The sequence below is a fragment of the Ambystoma mexicanum genome, chromosome 6p, assembly GCF_040938575.1.
Source record: "Ambystoma mexicanum isolate Mex_15411 chromosome 6p, UKY_AmexF1_1, whole genome shotgun sequence".
In the NCBI taxonomy this organism is placed as follows: Eukaryota; Metazoa; Chordata; class Amphibia; order Caudata; family Ambystomatidae; genus Ambystoma; species Ambystoma mexicanum.
The window spans coordinates 11,168,353-11,183,062 of NC_090935.1; the positions used below are offsets into that span (position 1 = coordinate 11,168,353).

General features: G+C 49.7%; 1 protein-coding gene across 4 annotated transcripts in view; it reads right to left on the reverse strand.

Annotated features, from left to right (window-relative positions):
* The window catches only part of LOC138511134 (NACHT, LRR and PYD domains-containing protein 3-like), a 703,807-nt gene that overhangs the window by 15,098 nt on the left and 673,999 nt on the right, over positions 1-14,710 (reverse strand). The gene's annotated exons all lie outside the window — the stretch shown is intronic.

A 14,710-nucleotide genomic window follows, 5' to 3' on the forward strand; every position in this document is an offset into this window, starting at 1 on the left:
GGAAGCAGGGGGGGGGGAATTCCACAGGGCGGGGGCGTCGCATGGAAACTACCCACCACAGTACCTTGTCATCTGGAATATGTGGATTGCGAGAAGGTGAGTTGTGGGGGCCATTAGGGGCTGCCCCATGGTCCAGAGCGGTTTATTTTAGGGAGAGTTGTGGGGGCCATGAGGGGCTGGCCCATGGTCCAGAGCGGTTTATTTGAAGGAGAGTTGTGGGGGCCATGAGGGGCTGCCCCATGGTCCAGAGCGGTTTATTTGAGGAAGAGTTGTGGGGGCCATGAGGGGCTGCCCCATGGTCCATAGTGGTTTATTTGAGGGAGAGGTGTGGGGGCCATGAGGGGCTGCCCCATGGTCCAGAGCGGTTTATTTGAGGGAGAGTTGTGGAGGCCATGAGGGGCTGCTCCATGGTCCAGAGCGGTTTATTTGAGGGTGAGTTGTGGAGGCCATGAGGGGCTGCCCCATGGTCCAGAGAGGTTTATTTGAGGGAGAGTTGTGGAGGCCATGAGGGGCTGCCCCATGGTCCAGAGCGGTTTATTTGAGGGAGAGTTGTGGAGGCCATGCGGGGCTGCCCTATGGTCCAGAGCGGTTTATTTGAGGGAGAGTTGTGGGGGCCATGAGGGGCTGCCCCATGGTGCATAGTGGTTTATTTGTTTTGTTTGCCATCGCCCTTGCATAATGATGTTCCAGCGGAGAGCGTGATCCGCTGTGGTCAGACCAGGTTTCTCATTGGGAGACCCAGTAGCTGAATGGTGATGGGCAGGCGTTTTACCAGTAGCAAGGTTGCAGGTTCAAGTCTCTCCTTTGTTTGATAATCGATACTCAGAAGACTACAGAGCCTTGTACACGGGGGTGGAAAAAGTACCATTTCCCAGCAACCTCTTCCCGATATGTCTAGGATCAATAGCGATTGCTGTAGTGCTACAATATTCCATCCATTGTTCACTTCTATACTAGGCGCACTCTCCAAGATCACCTTATATCGCCCAACCGACAAGTTCTACCACTTCTTCCACTTCCATTTCTAAAACACCCCACATTAATAATGTTACCCCAAGGTACTCCCTACGCACATTAGGATTCAGGAATTCATGTATATACCAAGGCAGTGCCCCCAGGTCAGGTGTGCACTGGTAGATTCAGGTGCCAGCGCTCCCTACGCACATTAGGATTTGGGAATTCATGTATATACCAAGGCAGCGCCCGCAGGTCAGGTATGCACTGGTAGATTCAGGTGCCAGCGCTCCCTACGCACATTAGGATTCAGGAATTCACGTATATACCAAGGCAGCGCCCCCAGGTCAGGTATGCACTGGTAGATTCAGCTGCCAGCGCTCCCTACGCACATTAGGATTCGGGAATTCACATATATACCAAGGCAGTGCCCCCAGGTCAGGTATGCACTGGTAGATTCAGGTGCCAGCACTCCCTACGAACATTAGGATTCGGGAATTCACATATATACCAAGGCAGTGCCCCCAGGTCAGGTATGCACTGGTAGATTCAGGTGCCAGCACTCCCTACGAACATTAGGATTTGGGAATTCACGTATATACCAAGTCAGCGCCCCCAGGTCAGGTATGCACTGGTAGATTCAGCTGCCAGCGCTCCCTACGCACATTAGGATTCGGGAATTCACATATATACCAAGGCAGTGCCCCCAGGTCAGGTATGCACTGGTAGATTCAGGTGCCAGCACTCCCTACGAACATTAGGATTCAGGATTTCACGTATATACCAAGGCCCCGCCCCCAGATCAGGTATGCACTGGTAGATTCAGGTGCCAGCGCTCCCTACGCACATTAGGATTCAGGAATTCACGTATATACCAAGGCAGCACCCCCAGGTCAGGTATGCACTGGTAGATTCAGGTGCCAGCGCTCCCTACGCACATTAGGATTCGGGAATTCACGTATATACCAAGGCAGTGCCCCCAGGTCAGGTGCGCACTGATAGATTCAGGTGCCAGCGCTCCCTACGCAAATTAGGATTCGGGAATTCATGTATATACCAAGGCCCCGCCCCCAGGTCAGGTATGCACTGGTAGATTCAGGTGCCAGCGCTCCCTAAGCACATTAGGATTCAGGAATTGACGTATATACCAAGGCCCCGCTCCCAGGTCATGTATGCACTGGTAGATTCAGGTGCCAGCGCTCCCTACGCACATTAGGATTCAGGAATTCACGTATATACCAAGGCCCTGCCCCCAGGTCAGGTATGCACTGGTAGATTCAGTTGCGAGCGCTCCCTAGGCACATTAGGATTTCAGGAATTCACGTATATACCATGGCAGTGCCCCCAGGTCAGGTTTGCACTGGTAGATTCAGCTGCCAGCGCTCCCTACGCACATTAGGATTCGAGAATTCACGTATATACCAAGGCAGTGCCCCCAGGTCAGGTATGCACTGGTAGATTCAGGTGCCAGCGCTCCCTACGCACATTAGGATTCAGGAATTCACATATATACCAAGGCAGTGCCCCCAGGTCAGGTATGCACTGGTAGATTCAGGTGCCAGCGCTCACTGCGCACATTAGGATTCGGGAATTCACGTATATACCAAGGCAGCACCCCCAGGTCAGGTTTGCACTGGTAGATTCAGGTGCCAGCGCTCCCTACACACATTAGGATTCGGGAATTCACCTATATACCAAGGCAGCACCCCCAGGTCAGGTATGCACTGGTAGATTCAGCTGCCAGCGCTCCCTACGCACATTAGGATTCGGGAATTCACATATATACCAAGGCAGTGCCCCCAGGTCAGGTATGCACTGGTAGATTCAGGTGCCAGCGCTCCCTACGCACATTAGGATTCGGGAATTCACGTATATACCAAGGCAGTGCCCCGAGGTCAGGTATGCACTGGTAGATTCAGGTGCCAGCGCTCCCTACGCACATTAGGATTCGGGATATACCAAGGCAGTGCCCCCAGGTCAGGTGTGCACTGGTAGATTCAGCTGCCAGCGCTCCCTACGCACATTAGGATTCGGGAATTCACGTATATACCAAGGCAGTGCCCCCAGGTCAGTTATGCACTGGTAGATTCAGGTGCCAGCGCTCCCTACGCACATTAGGATTCAGGAATTCACGTATATACCAAGGCAGTGCCCCCAGGTCAGGTATGCACTGGTAGATTCAGGTGCCAGCGCTCCCTACGCACATTAGGATTCAGGAATTCACGTATATACCAAGGCAGCGCCCCCAGGTCAGGTATGCACTGGTAGATTCAGGTGCCAGCGCTCCCTGCGCACATTAGGATTCAGGAATTCACGTATATACCAAGGCAGCGCCCCCAGTTCAGGTGTGCACTGGTAGATTCAGGTGCCAGAGCTCCCTACGCACATTAGGATTCAGGAATTCACTTATATGCCAAGGCAGGGCCCCCAGGTCAGGTATGCACTGGTAGATTCAGGTGCCAGCGCTCCCTACGCACATCAGGATTCAGGAATTCATGTATATACCAAGGCAGTGCCCCCAGGTCAGGTATGCACTGGTAGATTCAGGTGCCAGCGCTCCGTACACACATCAGGATTCGGGAATTCACGTATATACCAAGGCAGTGCCCCCAGGTCAGGTATGCACTGGTAGATTCAGGTGCCAGCACTCCCTACGCACATTAGGATTCGGGATTTCACGTATATACCAAGGCAGTGCCCCCAGGTCAGGTGTGCACTGGTAGATTCAGGTGCCAGAGCTTCCTACGCACATTAGGATTCGGGAATTCACGTATATACCAAGGCAGCGCCCCCAGGTCAGGTATGCACTGGTAGATTCAGGTGCCAGCGCTCCCTACGCACATTAGGATTTGGGAATTCACGTATATACCAAGGCCCCGCCCCCAGGTCAGGTATGCACTGGTAGATTAAGCTGCCAGCGCTCTCTACGCACATTAGGATTCGGGAATTCACGTATATACCAAGGCTGCGCCCCCAGGTCAGGTATGCACTGGTATATTCAGGTGCCAGCGCTCCCTACGCACATTAGGATTCAGGAATTCGCATATATACCAAGGCCACGCCCCCAGGTCAGGTATGCACTGGTAGATTCTGGTGCCAGCGCTCCCTACGCACATTAGGATTCAGGAAGTCACGTATATACCAAGGCAGCGCCCCCAGGTCAGGTATGCACTGGTAGATTCAGGTGCCAGCGCTCCCTACGCACATTAGGATTCGGGAATTCACGTATATACCAAGGCAATGCCCCCAGGTCAGGTATGCACTGGTATATTCTGGTGCCAGCGCTCCCTACATACAATAGGATTCGGGAATTCACGTATATACCAAGGCAGCGCCCCCAGGTCAGGTGTGCACTTTTAGATTCAGGTTCCAGCGCTCCCTACGCACATTAGGATTCGGGAATTCACGTATATACCAAGGCAGCGCCCCCAGGTCAAGTATGCACTGGTATGCACTGGTCGATTCAGGTGCCAGCGCTCCCTACATACATTAGGATTCGGGAATTCACGTATATACCAAGGCAGCACCCCCAGGTCAGGTATGCACTGGTAGATTCAGGTGCCAGCGCTCCCTACATACATTAGGATTGGGGAATTCACATATATACCAAGGCAGCGCACCCAGGTCAGGTATGCACTGGTAGATTCAGGTGCCAGCGCTCCCTACATACATTAGGATTTGGGAATTCACGTATATACCAAGGCAGCGCCCCCTGGTCAGGTATGCACTGGTAGATTCAGGTGCCAGCGCTCCCTACGCACATTAGGATTCGGGAATTCACGTATATACCAAGGCAATGCCCCCAGGTCAGGTATGCACTGGTAGATTCAGGTGCCAGCGCTCCTTACGCACATTAGGATTCGGGAATTCAGGTATATACCAAGGCAGCGCCCCCAGGTCAGGTATGCACTGGTATATTCAGGTGCCAGCGCTCCCTACGCACATTAGGATTCGGGAATTCACGTATATACCAAGGCAGCGCCCCCAGGTCAGGTATGCACTGGTAGATTTAGGTGCCAGCGCTCCCTACATACATTAGGATTCGGGAATTCACGTATATACCAAGGCAGCGGCCCCAGGTCAGGTATGCACTGGTAGATTCAGGTGCCAGCGCTCCCTACGCACATTAGGATCTGGGAATTCACGTATATACCAAGGCAGCGCCCCCAGGTCAGGTAGCACTGGTAGATTCAGGTGCCAGCGCTTCCTACGCACATTAGGATTCGGGAATTCACGTATATACCAAGGCAATGCCCCCAGGTCAGGTGTGCACTGGTAGATTCAGGTGCCAGCACACCCTATGCACATTAGGATTCAGGAATTCACGTATATACCAAGGCAGCGCCCCCAGGTCAGGTATACACTGGTATATTCAGGTGCCAGCGCTCCCTACGCACATTAGGATTCGGGAATTCACGTATATACCAAGGCAATGCCCCCAGGTCAGGTATGCACTGGTATATTCAGGTGCCAGCGCTCCCTGCACACATTAGGATTCTGGAATTCGCATATATACCAAGGCCACGCCCCCAGGTCAGGTATGCACTGGTAGATTCTGGTGCCAGCACTGCCTACGCACATTAGGATTCAGGAATTCACGTATATACCAAGGCAGCGCCCCCAGGTCAGGTATGCACTGGTAGATTCAGGTGCCAGCGCTCCCTACCACATTAGGATTCGGGAATTCACGTATATACCAAGGCAATGCCCCCAGGTCAGGTATGCACTGGTATATTCAGGTGCCAGCGCTCCCTGCACACATTAGGATTCGGGAATTCACGTATATACCAAGGCAATGCCCCCAGGTCAGGTATGCACTGGTAGATTCAGCTGCCAGCACTCCCTGCACACATTAGGATTCGGGAATTCACGTATATACCAAGGCAATGCCCCCAGGTCAGGTATGCACTGGTATATTCAGGTGCCAGCGCTCCCTGCACACATTAGGATTCTGGAATTCGCATATATACCAAGGCAGCGCCCCCAGGTCAGGTATGTACTGGTAGATTCAGGTGCCAGCACTCCCTACGCACATTAGGATTCGGGAATTAACGTATATACCAAGGCAGCGCCCCCAGGTCAGGTATGCACTGGTAGATTCAGGTGCCAGCGCTCCCTACGCACATTAGGATTCAGGAATTCACGTATATACCAAGGCAGCGCCCCCAGGTCAGTTATGCACTGGTAGATTCAGGTGCCAGCGCTCCCTACGCACATTAGGATTCGGGAATTCACGTATATACCAAGGCAATGCCCCCAGGTCAGGTATGCACTGGTAGATTCTGGTGCCAGCGCTGCCTACGCACATTAGGATTCAGGAATTCACGTATATACCAAGGCAGCGCCCCCATGTCAGGTATGCACTGGTAGATTCAGGTGCCAGCGCTCCCTACGCACATTAGGATTCGGGAATTCATGTATATACCAAGGCAGCGCCCCCAGGTCAGGTATGCACTGGTAGATTCAGGTGCCAGCGCTCCCTACATACATTAGGATTCGGGAATTCACGTATATACCAAGTCAGCGCCCCCAGGTCAGGTATGCACTGGTAGATTCAGGTGCCAGCGCTCCCTACATACATTAGGATTCGGGAATTCACGTATATACCAAGGCAGCGCCCCCAGGTCAGGTATGCACTTGTAGATTCAGGTGCCAGCGCTCCCTACGCACATTAGGATCTGGGAATTCACGTATATACCAAGGCAGCGCCCACAGGTCAGGTATGCACTGGTAGATTCAGGTGCCAGCACTCCCTACGCACATTAGGATTCAGGAATTCACGTATATACCAAGGCTTCGCCCCCAGGTCAGGTATGCACTGGTAGATTCAGATGCCAGCACTCCCTACGCACATTAGGATTCAGGAATTCACGTATATACCAAGGCAATTCCCCCAGGTCAGGTATGCACTGGTATATTCAGGTGCCAGCGCTCCCAGGCACATTAGGATTCTGGAATTCACGTATATACCAAGGCAACGCCCCCAGGTCAGGTATGCACTGGTAGATTCAGGTGCCAGCGCTCCCTACATACATTAGGATTCGGGAAATTTGTAGTGTCCCCAATCGCATTCAGGTGCTGCGTCCAATAGCCTCTCCGAGGAAAGCTGCATTTAGAAATGTTCCCAATTGCATTCTGAAGTTGTGCGCAAACGCCTCCCTGAGAAAGTTGCATCTAGAAGTGTCCCCAATTGCATTAGCAGTGTTCCCAATTTGAATTTAGGTGCTGCGCCCAATAGCCCTTGAGGAAAGTTACATTTAGAAGTGTCCCCAACTGCATATAGAAGTGTTCTCAACCGCATCCCGAAGTGTTCCCAAATGCATTCTTGAAGTGTTCCCAACTGCATTCTTGAAGTGTTCCCAACTGCATTCTCGAAGTGTTCCCAATTGCATTCTCGAAGTGTTCCCAATTCATTCTCGAAGTGTTCCCAATTGCATTTTGAAGTGTTCCCAATTACATTTAGGTGCTGCGTCCAATAGCCTCTCTTACGAAAGTTGCATTTAGAAGTGTTCCCAATTGCATTAGTAGTGTCCCCAATTGCTTTTACTAGTGTTACAAATTGCATTTAGGTGTTGCGCCCAATTACATCTCTGAGGAAAGCTGCATTTAGAAGTGTTCTCAACTGCATTTAGAAGTGGTCCCCATTGGATTCTGAAATTGCACCAAATAGCCTCTCTGAAGAAAGTCACAACTGCATTCTTGAAGTGTTCCCAATTGCATTCTTGAAGCCTTCCCAATTGCATTCTTGAAGTGTTCCCAATTGCATTTATAAGTGTTCCCAATAGGATTCTGAAGTTTAGGTGCTGCGTCCAATAGCCTCTCTGAGGAAAGTTGCATTTAGAAGTGTTCCCAATTGCATTAGTAGTGTCCCAATCGCTTTCTGAAGTTGCGCCCAATACCCTCTCCGATGAAAGCTGCATTTAGAAGTGTTCTCAACTGCATTTAGAAGTGTCCCCAATTGCTTTTACTATTGTTACAAATTGCATTTAGGTGTTGCGCCCAATTGTCTCTCTGAGGAAAGTTGCATTTAGAAGTGTTCTCAACTGCATTTAGAAGTGTCCCCAATTGCTTTTACTAGTGTTACAAATTGCATTTAGGTGTTGCGCCCAATTGTCTCTCTGAGCAAAGTTGCATTTAGAAGTGTTCTCAACTGCATGTAGAAGTGTTCCCAACTGCTTTCACTAGTGTTCCCAATTGCATTTAGAAGTTGCACCCAATAGCCTCTCCGAGGAAAGCTGCATTTAGAAGTGTTCCCAATTGCATTAGTAGTGTCCCAATCACTTCCTGATGTTGCGCCCAATAGCCTCTCTGAGGAAAGCTGCATTTAGAAGTGTTCTCAACTGCATTTAGAAGTGTTCCCAATTGGATTCTGAAGTTGCGCCAAATAGCCTCTCTGAAGAAAGTTGCAACTGCATTCTTGAAGTGTTCCCAATTGCATTCTTGAAGTGTTCCCAATTGCATTCTTGAAGTGTTCCCAATTGCATTTAGAAGTGTTCCCAATAGGATTCTGAAGTTTAGGTGCTGCGTCCAATAGCCTCTCTGAGGAAAGTTGCATTTAGTAGTGTTCCCAATTGCATTAGTAGTGTCCCAATCGCTTTCTGAAGTTGCGCCCAATAGCCTCTCTTACGAAAGTTGCATTTAGAAGTGTTCCCAATTGCATTAGTAGTGTCCCCAATTGCTTTTACTAGTGTTACAAATTGCATTTAGGTGTTGCGCCCAATTACATCTCTGAGGAAAGCTGCATTTAGAAGTGTTCTCAACTGCATTTAGAAGTGGTCCCCATTGGATTCTGAAATTGCACCAAATAGCCTCTCTAAAGAAAGTCACAACTGCATTCTTGAAGTGTTCCCAATTGCATTCTTGAAGCCTTCCCAATTGCATTCTTGAAGTGTTCCCAATTGCATTTATAAGTGTTCCCAATAGGATTCTGAAGTTTAGGTGCTGCGTCCAATAGCCTCTCTGAGGAAAGTTGCATTTAGAAGTGTTCCCAATTGCATTAGTAGTGTCCCAATCGCTTTCTGAAGTTGCGCCCAATACCCTCTCCGATGAAAGCTGCATTTAGAAGTGTTCTCAACTGCATTTAGAAGTGTCCCCAATTGCTTTTACTAGTGTTACAAATTGCATTTAGGTGTTGCGCCCAATTCTCTCTCTGAGGAAAGTTGCATTTAGAAGTGTTCTCAACTGCATTTAGAAGTGTCCCCAATTGCTTTTACTAGTGTTACAAATTGCATTTAGGTGTTGCGCCCAATTGTCTCTCTGAGCAAAGTTGCATTTAGAAGTGTTCTCAACTGCATGTAGAAGTGTTCCCAACTGCTTTCACTAGTGTTCCCAATTGCATTTAGAAGTTGCACCCAATAGCCTCTTCGAGGAAAGCTGCATTTAGAAGTGTTCCCAATTGCATTAGTAGTGTCCCAATCACTTCCTGATGTTGCGCCCAATAGCCTCTCTGAGGAAATCTGCATTTAGAAGTGTTCTCAACTGCATTTAGAAGTGTTCCCAATTGGATTCTGAAGTTGCGCCAAATAGCCTCTCTGAAGAAAGTTGCAACTGCATTCTTGAAGTGTTCCCAATTGCATTTAGAAGTGTTCCCAATAGGATTCTGAAGTTTAGGTGCTGCGTCCAATAGCCTCTCTGAGGAAAGTTGCATTTAGTAGTGTTCCCAATTGCATTAGTTGTGTCCCAATCGCTTTCTGAAGTTGCGCCCAATACCCTCTCTGATGAAAGCTGCATTTAGAAGTGTTCTCAACTGCATTTAGAAGTGTGCCCAATTGCTAATACTAGTGTTACAAATTGCATTTAGGTGTTGCGCCCAATTGTCTCTCTGAGGAAAGTTGCATTTAGAAGAGTTCTCATCTGCATTTAGAAGTGTTCCCAATTGCTTTTACTAGTGTGCCCAACTGCATTTAGAAGTTGCACCCAATAGCCTCTTTGAGGAAAGCCGCATTTAGAAGTGTTCCCAACTGCATTTAGCAGTGATACCAATCGCATTCTGAAGTTGCGCCCAATAGCCCCTCTGAGGAAAGTTGCATTTAGAAGTGTTCCCAATCACACTAGTGGTGCTCCCAACTGCATTTATCAGTGATACCAATCGCATTCCGAAGTGCGCCCAATAGCCCCTCTGAGGAAAGTTGCATTTGAAGTGTTCCCAATTGCATTTGAAGTGCTCCCAATTGCATTTGAAGTGCTCCCAATTGCATTTGAAGTGCTCCCAATTGCATTTGAAGTGTTCCCAATTGCATTTAGTAGTGTTCCCAATTGCATTTAGGCGCTGCGTCCAATAGCCTCTCTGAAGAAAGTTGCATTTAGAACTGTTCCCAATTGCATTAGTTGTGTCCCAATCGCTCTCTGAAGTTGCGCCCAATAGCCTCTCTGAGGAAAGCACCTAGAAGTGTGCCCAATAGCCCCTCAGAAAAGTTGAATCTAGAAGCTGCATCTAGAAGTGTACCCAACAAGCTAAATTGCGAATCTAGAAGTGCGCCCAACAACCCGTCTAAGTCAACGCAACACAACTAAGTCAACACAATGTAGAATCTAAATGGTGACTACAAAATTGATTTAGATCCACACAACACCGTCCCTGTATAAAGGCGAATTGGAAAAATCCACCACCACCGTGCCCTACCCAATCCTATTCAGTATAACCAACAGCACTGCATTAGTTGTGTCCCAATCGCTCTCTGAAGTTGCGCCCAATAGCCTCTCTCAAGAAAGCACCTAGAAGTGTGCCCAATAGCCCCTCAGAAAAGTTGAACCCAGAAATGCACTTAGAAGCTGCATTCTAGAAGTGTACCCAACAAGCTAAATTGCGAATCTAGAAGTGCGCCCAACAACCTGTCTACGCAACTCTAACTTAGAAATAACTAACAGTATAACTGCGCAAAGTAGAATCTAAATGATGACTACAAAGTTGATTTAAATCCACACAACACCGTCCCTGTATAAAGGCGAATTAGAAAAGTCCACCACCACCGTGCCCTACCCAATCCTATTCAGTATAACCAACAGTACCATGGTATATTATTGAATCTAAAACTGTGACTAATAATCTGACTCCCCCTCTAAGCAAATAGAATCTAGAGGCTGACCGAATATCCTCCTGGGGACAAACAATCTTAGAAGTGTACCCAATAAACTAAAACAATCTCTATCTACAACTGTAACTAGAAAAGCACCAATTAAACCTAAGACCATCTTCGAGCAGTTGAACCTGAAGCGTACCTAAAAGCGTGTCATCACCGATCTTAGAACTACAATCAGAAAACCCTCCTAAACCATCCTTTAAGCTTACACCAATCATGGGTGCACCCACCCCACCAGAATCAGTCAGAAACATCTCCCATGGACCACCCCCTTCCTCCGATCAGTCTTCCTTCCCATCCCGCCCCCCCGAAACCCCCGCACCCTCTCCCTCTCTCCCTGCCTTTCCCCTCTCCAAACACCAAGCCAGGGGAGCACGATGGCGAACCACCCACCCTAAAACCACTCTTCCCCTGAACCCCACTCCCGACCCACCAGCACTACCCCTCTCCAAACACCAAGCCAGGGGAGCACGATGGCGAACCACCCACCCTAAAACCACTCTTCCCCTGAACCCCACTCCCGACCCACCAGCACTCCCCATACCCGCTCCCATCACTACCAACCCTAGCACACCCCACCCTGCAATCACCCACCTCCCGCCCTCCCCTCATACCCCTGCCATCACCAACCTCCCGCCCTCCCCTCATACCCCTGCCACCCTCCCCCCCGACCACACCGTTTCCCCTCCCTAAAAACTGCACGGCTAGCCCTAGCAAGAACCGAAGCTGCCTCCTGCTCACCCTCCGACCCCCCTACTCTCTCCCACACACCAGTCGCAACAAAGAAACTAAAGAGGAAACGTTGTTGGTCCCCCTCAATCTCCCAGCACTCCTCGCCTCCCCTGGCTCGACCCATCACCTCTATGCCGCAATCCCCTCCTTCCCCCGTCGCTTCTCCCTACCTGAAACCCCTCTCCCTCGATTTCTCACCAACTCCAACTGAAACTCCTAACCGCCAACATCCCTCTTTCAAACCCCCCAATCAAAACCCGACCATCCTATCACACACTGCCTCCCAACCCCTCCCGAACCCTGCCAATCTCACTGCTCGCCCACTATTCCCATCTATCACCACCCATTCGTATATACCAAGGCAGCGCCCCCAGGTCAGGTATGCACTGGTAGATTCTGGTGCCAGCGCTCCCTACATACATTAGTTTTCGGGAATTCACGTATATACCAAGGCAGCGCCCCCAGGTCAGGTATGCACTGGTAGATTCAGGTGCCAGCGCTCCCTACGCACATTAGGATTCAGGAATTCATGTATATACCATGGTAGCGCCCCCAGGTCAGGTATGCACTGGTAGATTCAGGTGCCAGCGCTCAATACGCACATTAGGATTCGGGAATTCACGTATATACCAAGGCAATGCCCCCAGGTCAGGTATGCACTGGTAGATTCAGGTGCCAGCGCTCCCTACGCACATTAGGATTCGGGAATTCACGTATATACCAAGGCAATGCCCCCAGGTCAGGTGTGCACTGGTAGATTCAGGTGCCAGCGCTTCCTACGCACATTAGGATTCGGGAATTCACGTATATACCAAGGCAGCGCCCCCAGGTCAGGTATGCACTGGTAGATTCTGGTGCCAGCGCTCCCTACATACATTAGTTTTCGGGAATTCACGTATATACCAAGACAGCGCCCCCAGGTCAGGTATGCACTGGTAGATTCTGGTGCCAGCGCTCCCTACATACATTAGGATTCGGGAATTCACGTATATACCAAGGCAGCGCCCCCAGGTCAGGTATGCACTGGTAGATTCAGGTGCCAGCGCTCCCTACATACATTAGGATTGGGGAATTCACATATATACCAAGGCAGCACCCCCAGGTCAGGTATGCACTGGTAGATTCAGGTGCCAGCGCTCCCTACATACATTAGTTTTCGGGAATTCACGTATATACCAAGGCAGCGCCCCCAGGTCAGGTATGCACTGGTAGATTCTGGTGCCAGCGCTCCCTACATACATTAGGATTCGGGAATTCACGTATATACCAAAGCAGCGCCCCCTGGTCAGGTATGCACTGGTAGATTCAGGTGCCAGCGCTCCCTACGCACATTAGGATTCGGGAATTCACGTATATACCAAGGCAATGCCCCCAGGTCAGGTATGCACTGGTAGATTCAGGTGCCAGCGCTCCTTACGCACATTAGGATTCGGGAATTCAGGTATATACCGTATATACAGGTATCGCTGACTCAGGACAGATTGCCCTCTTAATGTTCCTAGATCTCCTAACCTGTGCCATATCAATGACTCAGGACAGATTGCCCTCTTAACACTCCTAGATCTCCTAACCTGTGCCATATCACTGACTCAGGACAGATTGCTCTCTTAACGCTCCTAGATCTCCAAACCTGTGCCATATTGCTGACTCAGGACAGATTGTCCTCTTAATGATCCTAGATCTCCTAACCTGTGCCATATCGCTGAGGACAGATTGCCCTCATAATGCTCCTAGATCTCCTAACCTGTGCCATATCAATGACTCAGGACAGATTGCCCTCTTAACACTCCTAGATCTCCTAACCTGTGCCATATCACTGACTCAGGACAGATTGCTCTCTTAATGCCCCTAGATCTCCTAACCTCTGCCATATCACTGACTCAGGACAGATTGTCCTCTTAATGATCCTAGATCTCCTAACCTGTGCCATATCGCTGAGGACAGATTGCCCTCATAATGCTCCTAGATCTCCTAACCTGTGCCATATTTATGACTCAGGACAGATTGCCCTCCTACTGCGCCTAGATCTCCTAACCTGTGCCATATATCTGACTCAGGACAGATTGACCTCTTTCTGTGCCTATGTCTCCTAAGCTGTGCCATATCGCTGACTCAGGACAGATTGCCCTCTTAATGGGCCTAGATCTCCTAACCTGTGCCATATCGCTGACTCAGGACAGATTGCCCTCATAATGCACCTAAATCTCCTAACCTGTGCCATATTGCTGACTCAGGACAGATTGCCCTCCTAATACTCCGAGATCTCCTGACCTGTGCCATATCGCTGACTCTGAACAGATTGTCCTTTTAATGCTCCTAGATCTCCTAACCTGTGCCATATCACTGACTCAGGACAGATTGCCCTCTTAATGCTCCTAGATTTCCAAACCTGCGCCATATCGCTGACTCAGGATAGAGAGCCCTCTTAATGCACCTAGATCTCCTAACCTGTCTCATATCGCTGATCCAGGACAGATTGCCCTCATAATGCGCCTAAATCTCCTAACCTATGCCATATTGCTGACTCAGGGTAGATTGCCCTCTTAACGCTCCTAGATCTACTAACCTGCACCACATCGCTGACTCTGGACGGATTGCCCTTTGAATGCCCCTAGATCTCCTAACCTCTGCCGTATCGCTGACTCTGGACAGATTGCCCTTTAGATGCTCCTAGATCTCCTAACCTCTGCCATATCGCTGACTCAGGACAGATTGCCCTCCTGATGCGCTAGATCTCCTAACCTGTGCCATATCGCTGACTCCGGACAGATTGCCCTCTTAATGGGCCTATATCTCCTAACCTGTGCAGTATCGCTGACTCTGGACAGATTGCCCTCTTAGTGCGCCTAGATCTCCTAACTTGTGCTATATCACTGACTCAGGACAGATTGCCCTCTCAATGCACCTAGATCTCCTAACCTGTGCCATATCACTGACTCAGGACA